Raw genomic sequence first — 27534 nt, forward strand, 5'->3', positions numbered from 1 at the left:
GAGCTGTGATGTCTGGTGCTAGGATGATGCTGAGTCTCCCGAGAATTTAAATACGAAGTGTCTCTGTATGTGTCCCAGGTGCTGCCAGATACTGTGTGAAGGTTGGGAGTATGAGAAAGACCTTAGTAGACAAAGAAGCGTAGGCCTTCACATTGCAATCCAAACAGAAGTACTGCCATCTATTTGAGATGACTTGAAGCACACAAACCCAAATGGGATTGAGTCAAAAGGAAGCAAGTAAAATGCAGCATCTTGTTGACATTTATGTTTTCATTGCTTGACTTGCACAGTAGAACAGGCTGAAGAGACATAAAAAATGCAGAAGTCACGCAGCCCAGCAGGGATACACCTGCACATTTCTCTGATCAATGGTACCTGAGATGCCAGGATAATTCTGTTTTATCCATTGATTTTTGTGCCCGAGACTGAACAAAACAATGGGAAATAACAGACAACTCTCTCCTTTCTTTCTAAGTGTTTGTGTATGAAATACGTCCAATCCGATGCTGTTTTTTAATAGGAACTTAAGCTGCTCCTTCTAGAAGGAGGTGAGAACTGGAAGAAGAAAAGAAAGAGGAATGTTGACACTACATAATTGCAAATATTTCTCATGTCTAAACCTCTTTATTTAGGAGCTATTGCTACTCAGTGGTAACAAAAGAAGAAAGCTGCCAGATTTGGAAACAGAAATTAAATACCTTAAGTTAGATGTGAATGCTGACCTAACCTCTATTTGAGTAAGTGATTTTCAAAAGCGCTGGGTGCCTGGTTGCTTCCTCCGACAATTTGCATCCCCTGATGGCTGCTTATCCACCACAGCAACAACTATTGCTAAGGAAACCTCCGAAATGCTACTTCTCAGGTTTTTGTCATCTTTGAAAGCAGAACAAGAAGGCTCTGCAAAAAGGAGCTTCAGAAAACCAGGTCCGGAGGTGGATTAAGCAATGTGTGTGTGTGTATCATGTCATTAATATATCCCATGCACAAAACGTATAGCTTTTGGATGTGTATAACTATTCGTGCATGTGTTAATGTAATATTGTTTAAAGTTGGTATTTTTGAAATGAGTTTTCATGAAACAGTTAAATATTTAGGGAAAGAACACTAAGGAGAAGTTGGCTTACATCCCTTTTGCAGCAAAATGCTACCTGAGCCCTCTAAGAATGTCTCTGCCTTCATGTGGTGTTTAAATCTGAGGTAGCAGAGGGGCAGGAAAACATTTGCGTGAGCCCTTTGGATGCTTGAACACAGTCATATACTAGATTGAGTGCTGCTTTAAATTTGGATGAATGAGGTAGTTACTCTTGAACCTAAATGTCATACAGTCCAGCTTGTCAATCAAATCTTATAGAACCAACTTCAGAAGGGGCTTGACAGCCACTGGGAGCAGGAAACAAGGCCAGACGTGAGTGTCCTACAGTTCTATCTGTAGGATCTCCCTGTCTGGTAGTGAAAATGGTAGAGCTTCCTGCAGGGTGCCTATTCATGTATGCTTTAACACAAATAACTTCATGGTAGGACAGCTGCCAGAACAGTACAAGGTACGATGACGGCGAGAGAAGCTTCTAACTGCTTGGATTTCTCTTCCTCCTTAGGAGCAAGGTGCAGAAGGATGTAGAATTCGCATTAGTTATTTCTGTGGAAGCGAACGTGAGGGATACTGGAAGACTTTGGTGATAGCTGACTCATTAAGCTCGTGTAAGTAGAAGTTCCTTTTAAGTCTGGAGATCACCAGGAACAAATACTGTGTTCTTGTCCAGACACCTGTAGCTTTTGCTGGATGGGTGAAGGATATGCTTTCTGAGCAGCTGTCTGTAGGATACTAGTACCGCTGAGTTGGGAGAATCAAATGGCCAAAGCTACTGCAAGGAAGATGGGAGGGTTTTACATACCCTCTATGTCTACGTGACGTCTTTACTGTGCTTCATGTTTTAATATATATTCTAATTGTTACAGGGCTGTGGCATATAAATTAGCAAGGAAATTTCTTCCATGTACTGTATGTTCAAGAAGGGTTTTATTTTCCAATTTATATGGGAAGTATCCTAAACACAGGCAAGCTGTATTTTGCCTGATACCCTGTGATCAGCTGATTGTATTTGTCTCTCACTGATGGAAATGGACCTAGTTTGGAGTATGCACCAGATTTTGTTATGAATATTCATATTCCTATGTGTTTCTGATGATTAGTTTGACATCCTGTTGTGTGAGTTAACCTTGTGAAAATAGCTATGGAATAATAATGACAATACGGTGTTTGGAGCAAAGAAAGCAGTGCTGATATGCAGGTGATAAATGCAAACAAAAAATAACCATAGAACAAGTTCAAAATTAATTATTTGGTCAAAATAGTTTACATTTGCAGTGAAGCCTGAAAGACTCTGTTCTTTAGCCTGCGTCACTCGTACCGCATCTTTCTGGGGGTCTTGCTGCAGGGGAGCCACTGTCTGCATAAGATTGTGGTGACTGTTCAAGAGTTTGTGAAAAAACTTGAGAAGCAGTCATTTGGAAGGCAAGCTTTTACCTCTGTTGTTAAAATGTAGGTGCAGTGTCAGGGTTGCCTACCAAACACTGTCTTGCTTGGAACGTTTCTCTTAAGCTTCTACAGCTTCTTTTTGAAGCTCACTGGATACCTTTTCTATGCTTGTGAGCTTCCTCTGTGGTCTAAGCATCGCTGTCAGTATTTTCTTCTCTGCTTCGCTAGGCTTATGTCTGCAGTGTTTTTTCCCCAGAGAGCTTATTGGGTGGATTATTCTTGAATCCCTGAGTTAGCTTGGAAGAGCTGATGCGGGATTTTTGGATGAACGTGAGAGAAAACGCCAGAAGAGGTACAAGTGTATTGCAAGGAACACGTAGGCTCTCCTGGGCACACTTGAGAAACTTGGTGGATATGGACTCCTGAGGCAGAGCTCTCCTCACATTCTTACTGAAGGCTGAGCGGGCATCTGCTGGCGCAACTTAAGAGTTCCCAGAGGGTATCAGCTGCTGTGAGAGTAAGCCCCTCTTTCTACCTGGAATTTTGTATACTCCATATGGAGTACCGTACTGCATATTTCCCAGTTCTTCTCTGGTATCATACTTGATGGGCATTTGCTGTCTTGTTTGTAATGGGAGCTCCAGGGAGGTTGTGTGGCCCAGTCCTGTGTCTGTGTCCCCAGTCATGTGGCGTTAGACTGTGTGGAACTGTGGCTATCAGACCTCCTTGATTTTTCTTTAAGCCCTATGAAGGTGTCTGTGTTGAGGGAGGAAGCAATGTCTTCCAGCAAAGTCAGGGTTGGGGGTGGTAAGCAGTGTGATACAGGCAGCGTGGGAGGGCAGAGGCTCCAAGCTGATTCGTGCCACCCGCAGCTCGTGCTTGCATGGCGATGAGCATCAACTCCAGCCGGAGGACTTCTGGTGAGCAAACAAACAAGTGCAGCTTCAGGCTTGGCAGCAACCTGCTTCGCTCAACTGCACCTCTGTGCTTCCTCAGTGTGAGTCAGGCTGCTAGTGCAGCTTGGTTTTGCTAATCTCTCATATCTGCACACACGAGGGGACGATTTCATGTGCAAATGCTTGCAGAGGCACATACAGCCAGCAGACCTGAGTCATTTGAGATCAGGAGTACTAAGCAGGTTGTAACTTCCCCGGGCTAGTTAAATAACTGGCTTAGAGGTTTCTGTCAGCTGCAAGAACTCTTTGCAGAGCTTGGTGTCCTGTTGTCACGCTCACCCGGGTTTGGCTGCCCACGGAGAGCTTTGGGGATCTGCATGCAAGTAAACATGCCACTCCTCCTGAGTTACACAGCCATATGCCTTGAGAACAATACCTGGTGTCAGTGCTTCACAGGTTTTCTACTTTTTCATGTGAGTGGTTTTTTAGTTGTCAGTGGAAGAGAAAGGAGAATTTCTGGAGGCAGTGGAATGAAACTGAAACGTGCACCTGCCAAATGCAGCACATGGGATCCTCATCCCATCCCACAGCACTGTGCTCCCTATCTGTTTGCAGTGCTCCACTCAGGTTCCTTGCAGTTTTGCTGCCAGCTTTGCCTCTGTTTCGTTATCTGTATGGTCATATTTCTCCCCATTTCTTCCATTGTTTCGTGTTTCATCTCTTTTTCCCTTTCCCTCTCCTGCTTTAATTTTGGAATGAAATAAGAGGGAAATTGGTTACCACTGTAAGTGGACTTAAAGAGGAGATAAGAATAAGATAGGTAATGGAAAGGAAAATGGAGTAAGCGAGAAGGCATATTTAGCTAGTGAAGTGGGGTAGAAAGAGGCTCGGAAGGGCTAGAAACAGCCTGTATTTGAAAGTGGAGTAAATGAAGAATCAGATGAGGGAGAATTATTTCCTCTCCATTACAGTGGAATAGGCTCCATGCTGCATAGGTAGCTGCTGTCAGATGGAGGCAGACATTTTAAACATCTTAATTCTATTTTTGTGTGTGTTTGTTTGTAGAGATGGTGGCAAAAATAGAAATGACACCTTAGCAACTTAGTGTATTGAAGATTTACCTCATCCTTTCAGTAGACAGTAGAAAGCAAGCAACTGTGCAATCCTGGTGGGTCTCCAAGCCCACTCGCAGCCCACAGCGTGTGAAGAACAGAGGGGTTTTTCATGCTTGTGTTCTTTTATTCAATGGTCTCTCTGCAGTCAGGAAAAGACACAACAGGCAAAAGTACAGCTGGCACACAGCACAATAAATGAGTAATTTTCACTCAGCAAAGTTCTCTAAATGCTGCCATGTGCCAGACTCTGTGGAGCCATTTCTAAGATCTCAGAAGAAAGATTAAAAACATCTCAAATACACAGAATTGACAGGAAAGCAAACTTTTCTGTGGAAGGGACACAAGAAGCCAGATGGTAAGTGTTGCACAAAGACAAACAAACCTAGACTCTGAATTCCTGAGGAGTATAAAACCTCTGCAGAGAAATTAAATTTCTCTGAAGGAAAGTGAACTTTATGCAAATTCACACCCTGTCATAATTCTGTCATGCAGAACACAGATCTTGTAATTTCCCAAAGTTGTCCTTTCCCTACCCTTCTGAAAACGTGTTCAAAAGCATAACATAAGCAACATTTTCACTGAAGCAAACTGCTAAGGAGGGGGAGCAATTATATTTAGCAGAAGGGAATCAATTAGTGGTTAACTTTGTACCTTTTGTTACGAGTTGAAGTAATTCTGTAACCACAGGATGGTTCGTCTTTTGTTGCTGCTTTTTACATAATATAACCTGCTATTGTTATATTATGATGCAGCCAAAGGAGAATGTGATGGATGGTCTGTGGCTTGAATTCACACAATTTCAAATATGTTCATACGTGCTTAAGAAGAAATTGATTGAGGTGCATTAATACACACGTTATTTAAATTCCTTGACCAGTGAGCAGCAGTAATAAAGTTTAATAAGATGTTGGCTTGCATGAAGTGGGCTGTATGTCTAAGAGTGTTATGCTGTCACTTCATAGAACTCATTTTGTCTTCATCTGACATTTATTGCCCAACTTAGCTCACTCTATTTTGAAGAAAGATGTACTAAAATTGTAGAGCATGTGTCCTGGAGCATCTACATGACAAACAGAGTGGAAGGATTTATGTATGAGGAAAGGGATTATGCAAGTTTACAGAGCTGTGAAGAAACCATCTGTAGGGACATAATTGACATAAAGGTAGAGGGATTATAAACTTAAGAGATTGTATTTAAACATTTGTTATTACGTTCTGATTTTAGCTTAGCATCTAAGACCCCGTGATGCTCTTTTCTATGCATGATATGACACACTGTGAGAAGATTAACGAATCAGAGTGGAAGTTGGGAGAACGAATTAGCTGTAAGCGATTTGAATTGTTCTAATCACTCACAACTAAAGTGGCAATTATCTTTATCAGCTTTTCAGTCTATATATTAAAGTTCATTTCTCTGACTTAAATTAGAATTGGAAAAAGTAGCTTTTTTCTCTGGGTGTAACAGAATCAGCTGTTAGGGTAAGAACTGAATAGATGTGGGAATAGAAGCAAGTATTTGCTTTATTTGAGGCTGTGGCCTTAAATAATTATAGGAAGTAATCAAGCCACTTTTTTTTTTTTTTTTAACCTTTGAAGCTGGAAGCATGGAACATATTGCAGCATTTCAGGAGCTTGTATGTTGGTTTCACCCCTTTCTTGCACAAAAGTTATTTAAAGAGAAGTTAAAAATGAATTTACAGAAACTCAACACTGGGTGGCTGGGCAGTTATCTGACAATTTCTTGAGGGATTAACTTGTAGTTACAATCAAGAACTGCATATGGTATTGCAGTTTTTTGATGGACTGATGTTTTCTGTTAACACTTGAAAGCTGTGATGTCCCCAGCCAGGTTAACGTTGACTTTGGGCTGTAGATATTCTCGCTAGATCAATTATATTGCCATTTTGTCTTCTCATCCTTGATGCTCTTTTATATCTTCATTAATGATACTGGCAGTGAGGTTGAGCGCACCCTCAGCAAGTTTGTGGATGACACCAAGCTGTGGGGTGCAGTCAACACACCCAAGGAAAGGAATGCCATGCAGAAGGACCTAGAAGGCTAGAGCAGTGGGCCCAGGTGAACCTCATGAGGATCAACAAAGCCACATGTAAGATCTTGCTGCTGGGATGCAGCAACCCCCAATGCTGATGCAAGGATAGAGCGTAGCCCTGCCAAAAAGAATCTTGGGGTAGCGCTGGATGGCAAGCTGCACATGGGCCATCAATGTCTGTATTTTTTTCCTGACATCAGTAGAAAAAAGCTTAAGGAAGTCAATCCGGGTGTTAGATGCAGCATAAATGAATATGCAGGAAGAACTGTGGTGGATTGAGTGAAAGGGTGTATCAGAGAAAAATTAAAAATGGAGATAGTTGTGATTCTTTGTTCTTCGTTTGAAAAAATAGATTAATGCCATTTAGGTATGCTGTACCAGTAGCACAGCAGTGCATGTTCATCATCCTGGATAGAGGATGAAATTTGCAGTGAAGACAACAAATGATGAGTGATGAGAAGCATTTAAAAGTGCAACCCAAGATATTTATAGTTCATTGGTGCTGCCGTACAATCATTGATAAGTAGTTGATGCTCATGAAATGAAACTGCAATTATTCTGTAGCAGGTGACCTCCAGCTGTAAGCAGCTTTGTGTAGAAAAGAGTTCAAGAAAAGCTCTTTTAAATCTCTTTGGAAGTATGTGGATCTGATTTTCTTCTGTTATACCTGGGATGATCTTAACTTACAGTTGAGAAGACAAGTGCTGAACCAAACAATGGGTTCTTGAGAACGAGGGCCAGATCCCAGGGCTCTCAGTGACAGCTCAGGTTCTTGTCACCAGTGACAGAAGTGGAAGGAGTGTGGGTTAATGGCTCTGTAGCTGTGCATGCAGAGAAGTGTAAGAAAATGCTAACTTTTTTTTTTTGCTTAGTTTGTTACCTTTTGTGAAAGGTCTTCTGTGTGGCAACTGGATGTGTTACTCCCAGTTTTCACAAGTTTATTAGCTAGAAATTAGCTAGAAACTTAAAACTCATTAGGAATCTACTTTCTTTCCTTTCATGTCTGTTTGCTATTTATGAAATGACGAGAAGGAATACAAATTTTACTGGTATCCCTGGAGGTAGTACTGACATACAAGGAAGTGTGTTGACTATTATTTTGCAACCCATGAGCCATGTGAGAACATTTATTTTGTCAGAAGGATAGCGGGAGATGGGAGCAAATTTAACCTGGTGGAGAACTGTTCATCATTAGGTTTACTTGTTCTGTATGCATGATCTGTCCCCCACATGGTACCTTCTCACACGTCAGAGCTGTTGGACACCAGATCTGGTTTTCTAAGAGCTGATGTTGTTTTAGCGTATCAGTAATAGGTTGTTTTCTTGCTGCCTTTTGCAGGAAAGTAGTTTTCTCCTTTCTACTCCTCTGCATAAATGTAAAATTAAAATAACTGGAATAGATAGTTAAGATTAGTGGGGGGGGGCGGGGGAAAGCAACATTTTGTGATATAGAAAATAAAAATAGGTAAAGGAAGTTGGTTCTTCCAGGGCCTTGCTACCATGATTCTGCAACACAGTGAAAGGATAAAATGCAGAGTAGTAATAGAAGGCCAAAAAAAAAAAAAAAAAAAAAAAAATTGCCAAGTCTTTGTGAAGCAAAATTGCTGTACAAAATAAGTCTATAGTCGTGGGAGCACCAATAATATTGTAATCCTAGGAAACTATAATGAAAATACAACTATAGTAAAATAATTATTGTTGATTGATTTCAGAGGCACTTATTACTAGCTCTGTGGGTGTTTTGTCACATGTAAGATAGGAAGGACCTCTGCAGAGAAGTATCCTGGTGGGAGTGAGTTGTTCTGCCTTAGAGACCTGTTAAAACTTTGTGTAGTTTGATTTCTTGAAGACTTTAAGCGCCTTCTCTGTGGTTTTGCTGACCAATTCCTTTGGGAGATGTTAAAATTGTTGAAAAACTCTTTTTTTGAGCAGCTTTCGTTTCATGCCTTTTGGTAGAAAAATGTTTTTGATATCCTGTGTTTCAGTATCCCTGCTATGTCTTTTTTATCATTAATTGTTAGGAGGCTTATGCTGTTGTCTTCTTTTGCTAGCCTGTTACATGACTCCTTTTGATGGCCCAAATTGAACGTGTTGCAGATGAATGCATTTAGTCAACTTAAGAATTAAGAAAACTTCAGAAGTCAAGACTGATCCAGAGTGCATTTTGGAAAATACCAGGTGTAGTGTTTAATGGAAAAGTAACCTCTCTTAGAAATTAAAGGCATGAGGTCTGGAACTGAGAAGTAGAACAGCTGTACAGGAGCTTTAATCCCTGCAGTTATCTCATACAGAAGAATCAATGAACATTTATCACAAGTTAAGCCAGCAAAGTAAAACAGAAAAAACATATGAGTAGGTGACCTTTGTAGCATGTGGTGTCTTTTATCTGGGAATCACGGAGGACTATAAGCATTGATGAGCAATGTGTATAACACTGGTACAAGGAAATGTTTGCACTTAGAACTCATAGGTTTTAACACAACTCGTCCAGTCAGATGAGAAATGAAGCATGTAATTCCAGCCTCTGGGTTTCCAGTCATATTTTTTACTAGACCGTGTTTTCTTTCCAATTTAATACAAGGCTCTCCCTCACTAATCTTGGATGAACTTTTTCCTTAAGTTATTTTGTGTCTACACAGAATTAAAAAAGTAGGAAACATGGTCCCTTTAAACATACAAAACAGAAAAAAAAAACCTCTTAAACAAGACCAGTTTGAACCTATGTACACATAACTGACATTGCCTTCACTTGGTTGATGGAGAGGTGTCCCAGATCAGTGAAATCATCCCATTCAAGTTTTAATCCTCCAAACAAAAAGCAAGTGGATGGGGATACAGGTTTTGGACGGTTGGCCACAAATAATAAAATGGAAACAACTGAGGGAGCTTTGCAGTGCAATATGGGGCACCTGTGAGTGATGAATTTCAGCCTTTACCTTAAAATGTCTCTATGCCAGCTTCGAAATCTGAGGAATCGCAAAGAAGGATTGTGGAAGGAGTGCATAGTGTGAATATATTTCTGTACTGGAAAAAAAAGAAGTGAAGGTGACAGGAAACTTTGTAGATTCCCTGTGAGCTTTCTGGGGGGTGACTTGTTCCCTGCGTTCTTGCTATTACCTGTTTATAAGTACTTCAGTAACTCCCCTGATGGTAGTAGAAAAATTAAAATAAAAAAAAAACATATATATATTCTGGAAAGAGAGGTGGTTTGTACATAGTCCCCAGACCAGCTTGCAATGGTAGCACTGCAGCTTGACCTGAGTTTTAGCACATACATATTACCCGTAATGCTTTGGCATATTGACTGTAGCACTTAAATCGATATAGCACCTGTCTTTGCGCTCCCTGAAATGGACTGAGACCGGCCTGAGTGAAATGTCCTCTTGAGTTCATTCCTTCCTCTTCCATACAATGCCTTTAATTGCTTATGAATTGCTGTTAGCTCTTATTCTTCTTTTTTCACTGAACTGTCTCTCTCCAAGTGAGCTGTGTGTTCAGGAATGTACCCTGAAGCGCATGGAGTTTGAGTTACGCTACCATAAAGGCCCTAGAAAGTATCTTTGTCAGTGCTAGCTTTATGAGTTTATTTGGTGCCTGTAATGAAAAGAAAAATGAGTTTAGTTGTTCTTGAGATACTGTTACGCTGCTGAGTCTGTGTAAGAGAGGCCTATGAGGAGATGGTGCTCCAGGCTGGTTGAGACCTCCCTAAAGACATGCTTCTGGGTGAGGAATCATGGAGGCTGGCATGCTGTGGGATGAAGGACCTGCTGACGTACAAGAATTACTTTATGGCAATATTGTCACCACCCTTAGAGGTGTTCAAGAAGTATTTAGATGTTGTACTGTGGGACGTGGTTTAGTGGGAAATATCGGTGATAGATGGACAGTTGGACTGGATCATCTTAGAGGTCTTCTTCAACCTTGCTGATTCTACGATTAGAAACTATCAGGTTTCTCACTGGAAAACAAAAAAAGAAACATTTCTGTATACAAGTATGTGTCCTTGCATCCTGTAACTTTAAGAGGCATCTGAAGACTGTGGTTTATGTTTTTTGGCATGGGGTTGAGTTGAGGTTAGTCGGGGCCCAGGCTCTGAATCCTCGTTGCGGTGGACAGCCAACTATATTGTGTAAAATCTCAGATTTTAGAGTTCATGGTTTTCACTTTTACTAAACCTCGGCTTTGGTTGGGTTGATGAATTTGGAATTGAGGCAGGATAGAGCCCTTCAAGCTGTGGTTGAGATTTGCTAACACGTGGTGAAGCTGCAAGCCAGCTGTCCTCTGGTGGTGGCCTTCCACTTGAGTGCACTGTGGCTTTGATGGATCCTGAGTTAGATGCATAGCAAACAGCTGCTCTTATTAATGATTTTTTCTCTGTTTGAAGTGACACCAGTCATATAAAAGCAGAAACTAGATTTGATGGTAAACCTGTATCAGTTGATAATTTAGTTGTACTTTTCTTGTTGCTTCTTAGTTACAGACACCAGTAATACTTAAATGCTTTTATTGAAGCTGTAACAAATGTTGTTTATTGTGTACAGCGATAATTAAGACCAACAGTTTGCAAGAAAATCTAAGATAAACTGCATTTTCCATTGTGAAAAATAGATATTCTGTTCTTACTTCATGACAGCATTTAAAACAAACTGAAATCAGCAACGGAGCCTGTCAGAGCTCAGTCACCTTTATTTGAGGTTATATTGAGTTTTTGCTTTATGCTTTCCTTGGGGATTGAGCATAGGCATATTGCTGAAGCTGTGTACATTCCAGTACAAAAATTAATGAAAAAGCCTCTTAGGGTTTGTCAGAAAATTCTGTGACAGTTTTAAGGGATCTAATTCAATCTGGTTGAGTAGTAGACAGCGAGTAAGCAACGATATTTTTTAAACTTTGAGTAATAAAAATATACTCAATGAAATAAAACCTGCACCTATGATTGATACACATTGGCATTATGTGTTTTTGTAGAACTAGCCTCACAGCTAAAAAAAACCCATTAGCTCTGTTTGCTTATGATCCTTATGGTGTGTTCAGATACATCAAAGACTGAATTGCAGTCTACGTGGTACACTTGAACAGCCTCAGCAGGTAGAGGCTTTGACTATGAAATGTTTTCATAGGTATTATTACAGCATCTCTGTTGCCTGTGATTAATTATCCCAAATGCCATTTAGAATCCCTTTGAACCAATGATCAGTGACCATTCACAGTGTGCAGGTTCCAAATGCCAAACAGCTATGCTAAGTAGTCACAATGCAAACAGCAGGAAATAGGTTTTTGGGAGAAAAAAAGAAAAACAAAACAAAAACAGAGTAGGGGACTGGGGAGAAGTAAGCAACAAATCGCAGTCACTTTGTCAGCATCAGAAATTGACTAAAAGGGAAAATTATTGGGAGATTTGTTTGAAAGGGCAATTGTGGTCTGGACTGAGATGCTCAGATAGGTGCGTCAAGGCTAGCTTGACAATAAAAGCACCGTACTAGGATGTGAAACTTCAAGTGAAGAACTGAGAATAGAAGTGAAACTGAAATTAACAACTGCTTATGAACATTTTGTCCTGCTCTGAGAAATGAATCTAATGTATGATTTGATGGTTGTTTGCATATGCTTTTCGTTTTAATATCGTCTGCCAAGTAGTCATGATCTGAATATAGTTTGAAGCCAGCGAGACTGTCTATCTGGAGATATGTTAGTCCTTCCTGATACCTGGCGAGAGGGGCAATGAAAAGAGGTCAGAGGGCATTCTAAAAACAAAATTTTGACAATTCTTTAAAACTTTGGTTTGAACTCTGCCAGGTAATTACTTTTATATAGGCTTTTTGTTGTTGGTGGTTTTTTGTTTTTTTTTTTTTTTCCAGACCCAGCCTTTTTGTCGTCTTTCAGTTGCTCTTCCTGAGACCAAGTTAAAAGTTGGGAATGGGAAATCCTTCACTGCTTGCAGTAAGTGAAGTTTTTTATTGACTTCACTGGACTGGGCTCTGAACGGTGATTTTGAAAAGGGGTTTGACACTCTCTGAAAAGCAGTTTTCTATCAAAGACCTCAGGTTTTGCACCCAGAAGTGACGGTGCTTGTATTATTAGCTGTACTTGAAAAAGCTGGCCTAAAAATTTTGACTTAAAGTGAGTTAAGATTCCGTGAAGACATTAATCGGTGACATTTTTTGTTTTTGTAATACAGTACACTCCAATTAGTTTTGGAAACGGGAAATGGAGGAGTATGTTTAAAAGGATTTTCTTCAAAGAGCCAGTGTTTTTCCATTGACATTCAGTGGATAATTCTTGGTTTAATGGGGATGATAATATCTCTTTTGTGGGACATAGATTTTCTGATTGGACACACTAAGCTGCTTTAATTTGCAAGCAGAGGTAGCCTTTTAAGCTTTGAAAGAGGTTTATCTTAGGTATTAAGCTCTTTGTTAAACAGTTTATGGTGGACAGGACATTGAAGACTACTCTGTACTCCAAAGGATCCAGTTAGGAGGCTGGTGGGTGTTCGTACCCTATATAGAGACTGTATCTACTCACAGATGGTTACTGAGCGGTGCTGAGGAACTTGGCAGCTGGTAGCAAAAATCCCTGTGATGCAAAAAGAGGATAACTTGTGTAATCAATATAATCAATGTAAACTTATGTAAGGGAGATTGAAGGAGGAGAATTTGCATTCACTCTCGTTTGACTAAGACAGCAATCACAGTCAAGACTTCACTGAGAAACACCCGCTGGAACCTTACTAAGGGCTGTCAGTGCCCCGTGCTCCTGTTTTGCTGGCAGAATACCAGCTTAGCTGAATCTCTGCTCAGGACAGCAGCACACTCCCCCTTTTTCCCTAACTTTTCTGTTATTCTCTGATTTATGCTCCTTGCTATCTCTTACATCAGAAGAGTTTGCATTTCAGGTATGAATCTTTCAAGCGAAGTGTTTTATATCCAAAATAAAATCAGCGCTTTGGTACAGATCTTTAGAAATACCATCTTCAAGTGTGTTAGGTCTAATGCAAGAGGAGGTACTGTTCCAGTAGCATGTTACCTGCTTTTGTATGACTTGTCATTTCCTAATAATCTCTGTGCCTGCGGTGACCCAGGCTGATCACTTATCTGGAAGACCAGGACAGTTAAATGTGCTTGTGCTCTGGGAGCTGCTCTCCATTGGTGTATTTGGTTATTGCATGTGTACTGAGAGAAAGGAGCCTTGTGTTCTCTGGGGAATTGTGATTATACAGATCTGTACCATGAAGGGCAGCATTTGGCCCTCTTTGATCGCTGCCTTTATTGATGGCCTTGCTGCAAAGGTTAAAGGGAGCTTCTTGCTCTGAAAGCTTGGAAACAGCCCATCTGTCAAAGAACCACCTTTATTTGTTAAAAGCTTTTCAAGCTTAGAGACCTGGAAGAGCCCCAGTAAAATCAATGAAAAACTATCCAAGATAAACAGGCTTACAGATGAATAAATGCTTACTACTATTTTTAGTCTGAGCTCACAAAATCTCTTTCTGGTTGCCTGGCCTTCTTCTCTAATAAAACAACTAATTCTCCAAATATTAATAGAGGCCTATTGTCAGGCTTGGGGTCGCAATTCTTCCTGAGCTTAAGCAGAAGAGCTGCAGTTAGATGAAACCTTTTCCAGATTGTCCTGGGAATACTTGCTGAGCAAAGTTCCTGTCTCACCGAAGACTGATCTTTCCACAAACTCTAGGCAGTGATGCATTGGAGAAATGGTTAGCAACAGTGCAACAAATGAAAGCTTTGCTTGTTCATTACTGTAACCAGCAGGAAGGATTTCTGTACAAGTAGACATAAACAATCCCCTAATTTACTGGTGCAATTTTCCGGAGCGTTGAGCACTCAGAGTTGTAATAAAACATAAGGTTTAAATGAAGATGGAAAACCATGCGTAGAGGGGATAGAGAGTCTCTGGGATAGTCAAACCTTTCTCTGAAACCATGCCTTCTGATCTGCTTTATTGGTGTTACAGTTTACAGATTTATGCACTAAACATGGGGGAAAACCACTCTGCTGTATTTACGTATTCTAAATGCGGCTTATTTGAATGGCTAGGCGTTCTGATATCTTCAGCACTAAAGATCTTTGCTCCTATTTCTAATGTGTCTCAGAACAACACGGTTCTGGGTTAGTTTGCTTCTTCATCTTCCTCTTGACCTGCACAGCAAGAAAACTGAGGGGTTGTTTATTCAAGTTTCTTCTTAAACCTCCTTGCTTTGATGTTGAAAAGCCTCAGCCTGCAGAATGCAGCTCCTTGCTGAGGCACACAGTCAGGAGCGCATTCGAAAATTTGACTTTCTTTTGAAGTGGGTATAATTTTGCCTCAAACCAGCTCGCTATATAGCTGTGTTTACTAGTGTGTCCCTTTGTACTGAAGTAATTGGTGGTCTAGTGATGGGCTAGCATGACTTTCTGTAAGAGGAATAGACTTGTACTTTGGGAATGCTTTGTAATGGAGTTTTTATGTCTCTGATGTACTAGCATGATTAGATTGCCTACGTTTGCTTGAGGCCTTGACCTGCATGTGGCTAGGGCTTCTACCTGCTTGAGTGAAAGCCAAGAATACTTTTTTGGGTTTGCCCAACCCTTCTGTGGCCTGCATCTGCATTTTTGTTGCTTGCAAAAGGTCAGCTTATAGGGACTTTCTGGTTTTCACTTGTTCAAGAAAGAATTTTTTGGTTTGAGGCTCTTGGCCTGTGGTGTGTGTATAGGAAGTCAGCCAAGAGGAACAGAAGGGCATGAAGCTGACATGATGCCTGCCTTGTGTCTCACACTGCAAAGCTTGCCTTCTTTACCTCGTAGCCTACGTCCCACTTTTGTTAAATGACTGACTTCATAATACCTCAAGAGTATTTGTATTTTTGACTAGTGAACTCTTGCCATGCTCATGGTATGTATTTACATTTGTGCATCTCTCGTTATAGCCCAGTTTGCCCTGTAAATGTGACTGGAAGACAATAGCCCTCAGGGCTGCCATGAGCAGCAGACCAGAGACAGGATGACAGTGCTCACAAGGGAGTTGAACAAGGTCTTGGCGTGAAGTTCTGCACTAAGCTTTCTGTCTGGAATACTAGGAAGATAGCCTGGAAATAAGTAAAATGAATGGGAAATGTGCTGCAGTGCCTGGAGCTGTGTTGTGGTCAGCAGCCTAGGTGAGGGCCTCAGGGCTCAGGTCTTGATACTGAAGCTACAAGCATTCCTGTGGGGACTGTAAGCAAGCAAGTATGCTTGTGCTCATGTTGGCTGTTAGAGCTACTGCATACTTCTCATTAGTGGCATTGATTTTCACTGTTTTGAGCAAATGTGACCAAATAGAGTTTAGAGTCAGCACATCTTTGTCCACGTAGAAGCCCTTTCCAGTGCATACTTGAGATGTCAACTTTTGGATTATTTTTTCCATTGTCTTAGGTTGCATCGCAAAATGCTGTCCTATTTCTGTTTGCATTTCTGTCCCACTTTCTCCTTATGACTTCATTAGCTGTTATCTCAACTGTTTTAGGCTCAGGATAAGACTTTATCAGCAAAGATCTCTTTACTGGAGAGGAGTAGATGTCTTTTACTGAGCAGGAGTGGCCCAAACACCTGCTGCATATTGATGGAGAGGGGATAACAATCAACGCAGATTTGGCGAGGCTGCCCTCCAAGGGCTTGTACAAATTTGAGTATCCTTAAATCTCAGACATTTTCCTAAACGACTTCTATTTAATAGTGTATTTCACAATCTAAAAGATGCTTTAGCAGAAATGTAATTCTCAAAGGTCTTTAAGTATTAATCCCAAATCGGTTCAGATATTGGCTGTGAGCTGCTTTACCTGTGTTACCTGCAACGGGGCCTGGGACTGTTTTAAACACCAATGACCAACATTGATGCCTGCTTTCCTCTTCTATGTTGTAACAGCCAGAAAGCTTGGTGGTCATCTTGCAGGGTGCCTTCCTCCAGGGTCCCACGTGTTCTGCTGAGCTCTGGAAGCACCTTGCTGGTGCGTGTTGCTCCCAACGTACTTACGGTTGGGTGTTGTTTTCATCCTTAACCTGCCTGGAGATACGGTGAGATTTGATGTTTCTGGTTTAACTACATACATGAAAAACCACTTGTTTCTCTGAGGAAAATCCTATCACATAGACAAGCCGTGTGCAGTTCTGGTAGCTCTGTGACATTTTTTCTTTATTCTGTTGACAAACATTACTGGAATGTTGTGACAGAACCGTCTCCATCTTGGTGGTGCTTTGGTGAGGTGAGGCGCACTTGGTAACAGATTGTACTACCAAAACCAACTCTTGTGCTCACTGATCTGGATGATGCTCAGCCTCCATTTTCCCAAGTGTGAGAGCGCTTGACCTTATACCTTCTCTCGTTTCGGTGTGAAAAAAGCAAATTCCAACAGCTCAGGGCAGGGTAGGGAGAAATATATTCTGAACTTGTTCTGAGTCATTTTATTTCCATCGGGTTTGGGTGGCTTTGGGTCACAAGATGGTGCAAAGACCTTTCTGTTAAGATCAGCTGCTGAAAGATTGGTGCAGTAAGATACAGACTCAATATTCGGAATAGAAATTGGCTTGTTGCTCTGCTGTACTCCAAGGTGCAGAGTGGTTGTTGCAAGTCCTTATGTCTTTGAATATAAATATCTGCATTTTGTGTGAGGCATTATTTGGATTTTTCATCAGTTATTGCTAAACAGTTGACACTTCATAATTGGAAGTTCTTTTTTTTTTTTTTTTTTTTTTCCTAGTGAACAGATAAAAACAAACTGGAGAGAAGGATTATGAGAATGTTTCTCTCCTTCGGTATTATTAAATCTAGTGAATGGAATGTTGCACCTTTGTCCTGCAGGCAGAGAAGGTGCTCTTCGCAAACATACTATTGAGCTTGTAAAAACAATTAAGAGGAAGAAAACCCTTTACTAAAGCGCTAAAACCATCGAGAGAAGGATTCTGATGCAAGCCTTCAAAAGAAAGCCGCCGGGCTGCAGGCAACACAGTCGGAAGCACAACAAAAGACTCCTGAGGCTTAGCAAAGCCATGCAGGAGATGGGTTGGTTTGCTTGCCTGCACGGGGTTGGGAGAAAGGGTATTGGAACAAGATTAAAACATTGTTCATAGTAGGATTTCTGCACGGTTTGCACAGCTGACTGGGAAGGCAGAACAAGCCTCAGCTATCAGCTGTTATCTCTTTCCTCAAGTGGTGCTGAGGTGGGGAGATTGGGAGGGTTGCTGCTGGCTGTGAGATCAAGAGGTGCATGCCTGGCTTTGCAGCTCTCCACAGCAGGATGCATAAATGACTTCAAATAGCTGCTCAGTTCCTTACAGCTACAAGAACGCTTCTGCTTTCATTGAGAATCTCAGGAATATGTAATACAATGTAGATAGTAATATTTGTAATGCATAAAATGAATGACAGCATAGGGAGTTCTTGCATCCCTCCGTAGTGCTATAGGTTGTGAAGAAAGTACAGAGGCTAATCTGAAAACTGGCTGAAACAGAAATTTTTTAAGCCCTGAACTACCCAAGCGCTTTGGTTTGAATGCAGTTGTAAACTTGTATTCAGCAGGGCAATTCGTCTGAAACTGCGCTGGCCCTGCTCCACAGGGCTTTCTGAAGCAAAACTGGTGCATCGTCATGAACATACTGACTTTGTATCTAAATTGTTCTCTCCCTGTAGGAGACAGATGCTGATGCAAATTACTAATCCTGCAATATAGTACTGGTGCTTCCAGTATTAAAATAGCTTGACTTTGTGCTGGAATTACATTGCATGTCAATGAAAAGTTGTGTGAGATGGTGACTGAAAACTATTTTGGTCAACATGCTGGTAGTGTTCTTGAAGCAGAGACCCCTGAGCTCCTGTCATGTGAGATGTAACCCATGGTTCTAATTGTGTATGGTTACTAGAAGTTCCTTGGTATTTTGCTCAATATTAACTCTGATATTTGTACAGTCCTGTTTGGATAACCTATGCTCTCGCTACATAAGATGTTGTGCCACAGTAGCTTCTGTTGATGGCCCCTTCTGTTCTCATGCTGAAATACAGTATGGTGGTCAGTGTTAGCAGTTTTCTTCTGTGGTGTTTCAATTTACTTTTTCAGCTTCAGTAAGGCTAAGGCCTGTGATTTGCACTTGTCCATCTTGTCAAGATCATGTGATACTTGGGCTCTATCAGTAGTGCTTGGTAATGCTGTTGTGGGTGTTGGGTTGAGAAATGGGCCATCTGAGACAGTGAGTGATGTGGAGGCTGTCCTGTGACTTCCATTGTCATGTCACAGCCTCCTTTGCCTCTTCTGTAACTAGACATGATTTTGCCTCTGAAATACAGTCATTAATCGGTTGGGTGTGCCTAAGAGGGAATGGAGCGTTCTTTGTCACCACTTCCCCATTTCAAGTTTTAGTCTCATGACTTTCTTCAGGAAATCAGGTTGTGCAGTTAACTTACCCACATCCTGCCTTCTTTGAAACCTCTCTGACCCTGTGCGGTACCTCATAGCTGACAGAAACATGTGGCAGGTTCTGACAATTGATGCTGAGTATCTCTGGCTATTTCTTGAGTTGGCAGAATCAAAGGCTGGGAAAACACAGTGGTGTATGATTGATTATTCAGAGTATAACAGGGTGACTTTGTGGCTTCATGGCAGGAGCCTCTACTGCTTCTTTTGTGTTTCTGAAAGTGATCATCTTGACTGCTGAACCCACGTTGGCTACAGACTATCAACAGAGTTATGAAAGAGGGAAGCCTGAGGTGGTGATTGCAGCTCTTAAAACTTGGAGTGTTGGAACCAGTGAAAACTGCTGGTCTGTAAGCCAGCATCTGGTTGTGTATTGCACTCAGGTTAAAAAAAAAAAAAAGGTTTAATTGTGAATGCCAGTGGGCAGAGTAAAATTGAGTGTTTGTGTGGGTGAGTGCCTGAAATCAAACTTTGGAATCTCAAGGACAAGCTCGCTTCTTGCTAGCCACAGCTGATAAGGGCTGGCTGTAATTTTGATATTGTGAGAAGTTGAAAAAACAAAAACATATGACACATCTTGAGTCCTCCAAATGGAGAAGAAACATGAGTATCACCAGCCTGATACTGAACATTCACAGTGCTTCTGCACATTGACTGTTCAGACAGGGAAATCAAAATCTAAGTCACCATGGTGTTTCAGATAGCTCGTGGAAAGAATGTGAAGATCTTGGCTGGAAGAGAGATCCTAGAAAGAAGGGGGAGAGGGTAGCTGCATGGAAATGAGTGCTGAGTTATGCCCAGGCACCCTGACTGGCATTGTAGAGCTACCCTTGAAGGGAAGACCTAAGCTAGGAAACAAGTGTATGACTACTGGAGGCCTTGCAGGGCATCTAATATGTTGGTAACTGTGGTGGTGAGGGTGCCAGGCTATTGGTAGACCGGGGCCTTTTGGGCTGGGGGAGCCTTGCTTGGGGCGCAGCGTTCCCATAACCCTGCGCTATGGCTGTGCTTAGCTCTTGCCCATCTTGTAAAGTAAGCTGAACCTCACCAAGGTGTTTAAACAATGCCGCTGCGTTATGAAAGCTGCTCCACACAACTGCTCCTCCCTGTCATGGCATCTTGGCTGGGAGCCTTACCAAACCCATGGGGACGGAGGCCCCTGAGTGAGAGAATCTGAAATCTATACTTTGGCAAATGTGCCAAAAACATTACAACTGTTAATGACTGTGCTCACTGAAGGGGGTACATTAAGGAATACTCCAACTTCTGAGCCTGTAAACTATTGAGCCTATCAAGTGTGGCGCAGGTGAGGGCCCAAGGAGATAGTGAGATGAGGTGAAATCCTCTGCATGCTGCTCCCTGGAGGAGAGTTGGATTAGGATATTGTATGTGTGAAGAATCAAGATCCACAATAGCATTTTGTCTTGTAAGCAGCGACTGGTATGGAGTAAAATGCATACTTGAACTTTAAGCATGAGGTCTTGAGCATCCTACAGCTTCAGAAATGTTGGATTGTAAATGTGTTTTTACTGGGTCTGTGTTTGCTTCTCAGGGCCTTCGGGCAGGCACACTGAATCCAAACAGCCCCTTTTCTTCCCTCCAGTTTTGTGTTGGTGCATGGCCTGCAGTTCTATTCTGACCTCAAAAGTAAAATCAGATAAAACAACTAGCTGAAAGGTGGAAAAGGAGAAGTATAATGTGGTTTTTAGACCATGAGAGAAGAAATGCCCATGAAAATATATTTGAGAATTGTTCACACACGGTCTCTAAAATTGGACTGTGTGATAGTTTTGGCATTCAATGTTGTCTGTACTGGCAGAGAAAGAACAGCAAGGAAAGCAAAGAAAACAAGATCTTTCTTTGCCTCAGAGAAAAGTACGAAAATCCAACTGCCTGTATGTATGGAAAATTGAATTTAGCGATTAGGAACAGTAGTGATAAAGGGGGAAAAGAAGAAATTGGCTGAAAAAATACGGAAATGAGAAAAATCCAAAAGAAAAAAATGATGAACTGGGAGGCAAGGGAGTGGATTTAGACTGGGGAGGAGCAAAGAAACCAAAATAAAAACTCCATTGAGGTGCTTTGGATGCAATTAGCACGCCATGAAATGTGTGTTACTTCTGCCACCTCTGTGGCATACCTATATTTGAAATTCAAATGACAAAGTTACTGAGCTTTTCTTCTGTAATCTCCCAATAAGGAAAAATAACAATGTATTTTTTGTTTTGGTGATTGGCAGAGCGATCTCTTCAACAGTACTGGCTACAGATTGACAATTCTAACATTGTCCATTTAGTCCAGTCTATTTTTCTCCCAATGAGGAGAAGACACAATGCAGGAAGTGTAGTAATACCACAGCATCACTGCACTGAGCCAGATAATTTGTTTATATGACACAAGTAGAAAATATACTTCAGGTTCTGCTCCTTTACGGCATTTTATTTCAGAATTCTCTCTTAGCTGGGTTAGCCAGAGTGTTGGCTTTCCATTCGTTCTCATTTAGCACCAGGCTCCTCACAATTCATTATTTATCTTTCTTTGCTTCATGTGCAAATGTAAAATGTGATTTATTTATTTGTTGTGGGACAGTCTGAGTAACACAGCTTTCACGTACCATGAGATGCTCGGATTCCATCCCTGCTTGCCATGACCATTTGCCCGATGTGGGTAACACACCTGCATAGCAGTTTCTTTAGAAATCAGTTGTTTGGTTTCCGAGCTGTTTCTTATGCTGGAAAAAGTGACTGTGCTTTCTATTTTAATTGTGCTTTTGAAGAAGCCTGTCCCCTACAAAGCAGTGGGAACGTGGTGGGTAGTGAGGCCAGCAAGGGCATGCTTGACAGCTTGTGTGCTATCCTGGCCGCCATCTCCAGAGGCATTGGCAAGCCCTCTGTTGCTGTGCCCTCCTGAGATTGAAGAGAACTCATGGAGGGAAGAGGGTGACTTGAAGAGAAGTGAGGACAAATGAAGAGAGCTGGAAGGCGAGCTTGTCGAAACCAAGGGAGAAGGCTTCTCTCCCACGAATATGGGAGAACAAGAGTACAGTTAATTAGAGACAAAATCTACGTCCTTGTAAATGCTCTTCTATTAGGAATGCTCTTCTACTCCTTGCTGCAAATGTATTATTTTTCCTAGCTGTGCTGTTATGTGGATACCCTCTCTCATTTGTTTCTGGTCTGTGTGACACCTCTTGCTGAAACATTGAAGCGAGCCCCATTTAGAGAAGATAAGATTGGAAACACCTCATAACCCATAAGCATGACAAGAAGCAAACCAGAATATGATAATGCATGGAAATAACCAGGCTAGATGATACTGAAGAGAAACTCGCTCGCAGTGGCTGGAAGTTTTCCTCCTGTGAAGAAGCTGGGAGATCCCCTGAGATTTCTTTTAAGGTTACGTTGCTGTTTTTAGGGAAGCGTTGGCATGACTTGCAGTCCGTGGCCCTCTGGCTTCCCTTAGCTTCCAGAACTCGTTTTTCTGGGACACCCAGGCAGCGGTTACTTCTTGGACAATGGCTTGGAGGTAATTCCCATAGTATAGGGAGCTGTAAGCTCAGCGTTATGGGTCAAAGAGGGAATTTGAAGAAGTCCTGTTGTCTCCCCTGCTTCGTGCTTTCTGCTTTCAATTTGTTCAGAGCAGAAACTGAAAGTCAGGGAAGCTACAGATTGAGTTGAGGAATGCCGTATGGATTTAGGGTGATCAGAACTAGCTTGAAATAACACGAGATATGTTGGACATTCAAAATACAGTAGACAGGAAGGAGGTACTTGGAGGGAAACTAGCCTTGTAGTTTATTATGTCTATAACAGCCATCTTAACAGAAGTGTTTTTGTAACATGGTTTTGCTGGCTGGTCTGCCTTTTGTATGTGAAGAGTTCTGCATTTTCAAGTTCATTTCTGTCTTTGGCTTCAGAGACGTGGCAAACCTCCACTTGTATATGATGCCGTCCTCAGCTTACTTACATTGATGTGGATCCCATGAGTTAGTGCAGTGGGACTTGTGCCTTTTGCTGGCTGAGCTTTGTTTCATTGCTCAGCAGCCTCCAGCATCTCCAGACGTAGACAACAGGATGGCACCCAGTACTTTGAAGTAGTGAAAAAGCCCTTTATCAAATACATGTAAAGAAATGAAGATCTAGTATGCTTCACAAGAATTAAATCCCTTGTTTCGTAGGCTTGTTTTTAGTGTGCTTTTTTAAAATTATTTTTATATTTAAATAACATCAACTTTATTTGTGTCACAGTCTTTGGAGGGAAACATCTACCATAGGCTGAGGCTGTAACTATGTTCTCAAGAAAGGTGCCTTTTAGAGGTGTTTTTAATATCTGGTGTCAGGGTGATTGCTCTTTGTGGTTTTACTGAGCCCCGAAGAGGTAATACTTAATATTGCCAGGGCATGAGTTTGGATTCCACCTCAAGCCTGAGCCTGTAGTTCTCTGTCCTTTCCTTGGGTTTGTTTTGTTGTCATATTTTAATCTCTCTTCGTTTTGCCCTGCAAAAGCAATTAGTGTGGCTCTCATTAAATGTGGGACATGATGGCTTTGTCCAGCTGGGTGAGGCACAGATCACTGGACTTTACCTTCCAGGTGTATTTTGTGGTTTACAAAATCTATGGGGTCAGCTTCAAGTGCTCTGTGAAAACTTATTAAGATATTTAACAGGCTTCACTTACATGCCCAGAAGTGACTCATTAGAACTACAATCAACATGATGATTCAGGCTGTGTTAACAAGCTGAAATAAGCAGGTCGTGATCAGACATACAGATGTGTTTAGATTTATTAGGAGATTTCTTTTTAGATCCTTCGATTAGACAGTATAGTTACAAGTGTAACAGGGTTAGAGGGAGTCTAGCACAGAGGTGTGTACTCAACTTTTTACTCAATTTTTTTTTGAAAAATCTGTAAAAACTTAGGCTATCTCTTTGGCATGTGGTGTCACTCTTATCTTCTCCAGTATGACAGCCTTAGTTTAAAATTCTGGGTGCCAAAAAAAAAAAAAAAAAAAAAAAAAAAAGCAAACATCTTCCTAAGAGTAATTTCTGAGCTCATTAAAGCCTTCAAGACACTGATGGAAAGTCATTACTGCTTTTTTTGTTGTTGTTTTTCATATGGTTTTGATTGAAGACCACTAACAACAAAAATCAGACTGTGACCTTTCCTTAGAAATTAGTATTCCAGACCTCGTTGGGGGCACTCTGTTCTGGAGCCAAAACTGGCAAAGGGCTTCTGCTTCAGAAGAGAAATAAACCAGCCCCGTATCTCCAAAGATCCCCTGGATGCAACAGAAATACAGTTTCAAGCCCTTTGGTGTATCTATGCTAAGCTTGTGTCTCCTGAGCAGCCTGTAAATATTGACTGCCTCTCTTGTCTTGCAGCTGTGCCTAAAACCCCCCTTGTCTTTACAGTGGGAAATTACCAGTGCTGTAGCCACTGGCCTGTTCAGCCTCACCTGCAGATATTGAGGGAAAACAGGCTGAGCTCCTGCTTCCATCCAGCCCTTTTGCATACCATTGTGATCTGTTGAGAGCCTGTTAAAATCATTCAGAAGAGCAGGTTTTTTAGATTTGGCACAACAAAAAACGAATCACCTCCTTTGATGCCCCTTCAGAGTGGCAGCTTCAAATGAGGAAGGGTGTAGGAAGCAATGCTCTTCTCAGAGGCTGGGTGATTTGAATTTTTGCCTTTACTTGTTTGGTTAAAAAAAATAAGAATAATAAAAACAATGAGGATGCAGTACTGATACCCAGCAGCAGTCCTGTGGATGAGATTAAGTTTTCAGTTATGTCTGCTGTAGTCCTGCAGAGGTGCAGCTTTGCTTCAGAATTCTGTCAAGAAGCAAAGCATGCTGATTTTGAATAGCATACTTTACTATAGTGAACAGTCACAGTGAGATGTTTTGGTTTTATCTCACTGTGATATCTTTGGTTATGGTATCCTTTGACTTCACTGTTACATCTTATGCAGCACAGTCACTTGTGCAGGGTCCATTCCACTTCAAGTTGTACAGAAAGACATTAGGATTGCCCAGCAGGTGTAGGTCTGCACTGCAATATTGGGCTGCTCTGTGTTGAGTTGCAGTCTAATTGCAGTTCATGCATACATGCTCTGGGTACGCATTAATGTCAGGAGGCTAATGCTGATTGTTTATCACCTTGCAGCTGATGCCTGTAGCAGTTGAAGCTGATACAGTCTCTACTTGGATCAGGCAGAGACTTTCTTTCTGTCTTTTAGTGTAGTACGTTGTGAGGCATGTAAACAATGTGTTATCTAATACTTGATTAGCAGGAAAGGATTAAGAATGCTAAGGAAAAAAAGGTTGCACTTTTGTTTTCCATTTCACAGTGTTTTTGCAATTCTTCGTGTGCTTTCTTCACTCATACCAGCAAGTGCAGAAGTGTATATGTATATACATATGTATATATATATATTGGTGTAACTTAGAAGTTGCTCTTTTTCTTACCCTCTGCTTATGAAGTGCTTTCAATTGAAATGACTTTCTAACAGTTTAGAATTGAAGTAATGCCTAATGGCGCTGGTGTTAACCTACTACTGAATATCACAAGTTGGTGAAATTAAAATCAAAACCATCGGAAGTCAGGAAGAATTGCAGTTTTCAAAAATATGACAGGCATCAAAGTGAACAAAAATGAGCATGTCTGAAATGATCAGTTCTCCTGACTGTTCCTTGTGACTTGTGTAATAGCCAGCCTGTTGTGTCTCTAAAGGCTCCAGGAGCTCTCGGATGGGTCAGCATCATCTCCCTCTTCTTCCTTGCTGTGTGCTTGAAGGCACGTGCCATCCTATTCACATGATGTATGAGCAGTGAGGGGCAGTGTGGATGGTCCCTTTCCTCAGCATGAAAGGGAACATTACTAGGCTGGTTCCTGTGTCTGCTTGCAACCCCCCTTGAGTTGTCTTGTGAAGTGTTTCCTTCCTCATAGCTGGGCTTGCAGTGTCTTTGCCCACCTCTGATCCCCTTCCCATAGTGAGACCTCTTGTGTTTCTTACTTGATTTTTCTCCTCCAGGCAGGACTGTAGCACCTAAGTACTGTTTTCCCTGTAGGTGCCCTGGGTACCCTGTGAGCCGTGCAGTGGGACTGCTGGGTGCTGGCCCTGCTGCCACTGGCAAGGCCACTGGCCTGCCCTACGTAGCCTCCATGCAGAACAGTGTGATGGCACCTGCTTTGCATTTATCTGATGGTGCTGTGGAGTGTTCTTATGAGAATGGCATTTCTCTTTGGCAGTAGAATCGATGAGTAAAGCTGCTTTCTTGTAAGGATTTCATAGCTTATGATGAGAAATGAGAACGGGATCTGAACAGAGCATGATGGGGAAAACCCAAGTTGTGATTAATGCCTTGTGGATGTGGGGGTCCCATCATAAGATTTATTCACTGTGTATATTCCTCTTCTTGTTCTACCTTGTTTGTTATTAAGCCCTTTGTGTTATTAAGCCCTTCCTGACAGATCCGGGAGGAGCCCTGCACCATCTCAGTCTGACCTCACGGAGCAGGTTGTAAAACTGTGAGGCTGTGGAAGTGAGCGTATGATGGGATCAGATCTGGAGCACAGCCAGCCACCAACACAAACATGAGAGGCAATGTCTGAATTGTGTAGCCAAAGTGTTGTTTCCAGGCACCTACATCTGATGTATGCCTTGATTGTGTCCTAGCTAGCTTTCTCTGTGCCATGGTTTCCTTAAGAAGAAAACATGGACAAGTGACCCAGAAAGAAGTCATGGCTCACTCGAGTCATGTCCAGTCATACCAGTCGCTTTTGTGACTGGGACAGCAAGGCTGCAGAGCACGGTGTGGAGTCCATTCACTACGCAGTACAGAGAAGCTGTTGTCACTGCGGTGATATTTTGGTGGTAGTTATCTGTTAGCTGAGGACTTGTGGTTTTTGAGGACGTGATATTGCTGTTTAAAAAAAAAAAAAAAGTAATTAATGGAGTTCTCCTGGCTTACTATGAGTGTCTGCACATACATCTCTAGTGGTAAAAACTGTTACAGAGACAAAGCTTCGTAGACTAAGTGAAGGCTGCAGTTTTAGAGATGGGTAGGCTGTGACCTTTATCAATCATAACAATGAATCGTTTATTAAATATCAAGGAATGAAGGCCTGAGCTTAGGAGTTTGGTATGCTTTACTATGAATGTTCACACAGTGTATACAGCAGTTCCTGTTTTATTTTGAGCTATCGGTAAGATAATTTTTTTTTTTTCTAACACTGATTATTCTTATGTGCTCTGTTTTCTTCTTCTTTTACAGCCTATACTTGACAAAAACATTTCTGGTCTTGCAAAACATGTGGAGGCACTTGCTGTTTTAAATCTCTGCCCACAGTAAGAGTGTAAGGCTAGTATTGTTTATATTCCACAAAGTCAGTCTGGTTTTACATACAGACATTTTCTTTTGGATTTGTTTTTCCTTGTTACTGCCTTGCATTGAGACTTCAGAACAAATACAAAAGGTCCAGAAGAAAATGTCTTCAAAAGCTATATTGTCTCATCATTGTAGGATTTTTCTCAGCCAGATAATTATCCACCGGAAGAAATTCT

This window comes from Centrocercus urophasianus, unplaced genomic scaffold (assembly GCF_019232065.1).
Source record: "Centrocercus urophasianus isolate 14NV4802_14NV808 unplaced genomic scaffold, USGS_Curo_1.0 seq_32, whole genome shotgun sequence".
In the NCBI taxonomy this organism is placed as follows: domain Eukaryota; kingdom Metazoa; phylum Chordata; class Aves; order Galliformes; family Phasianidae; genus Centrocercus; species Centrocercus urophasianus.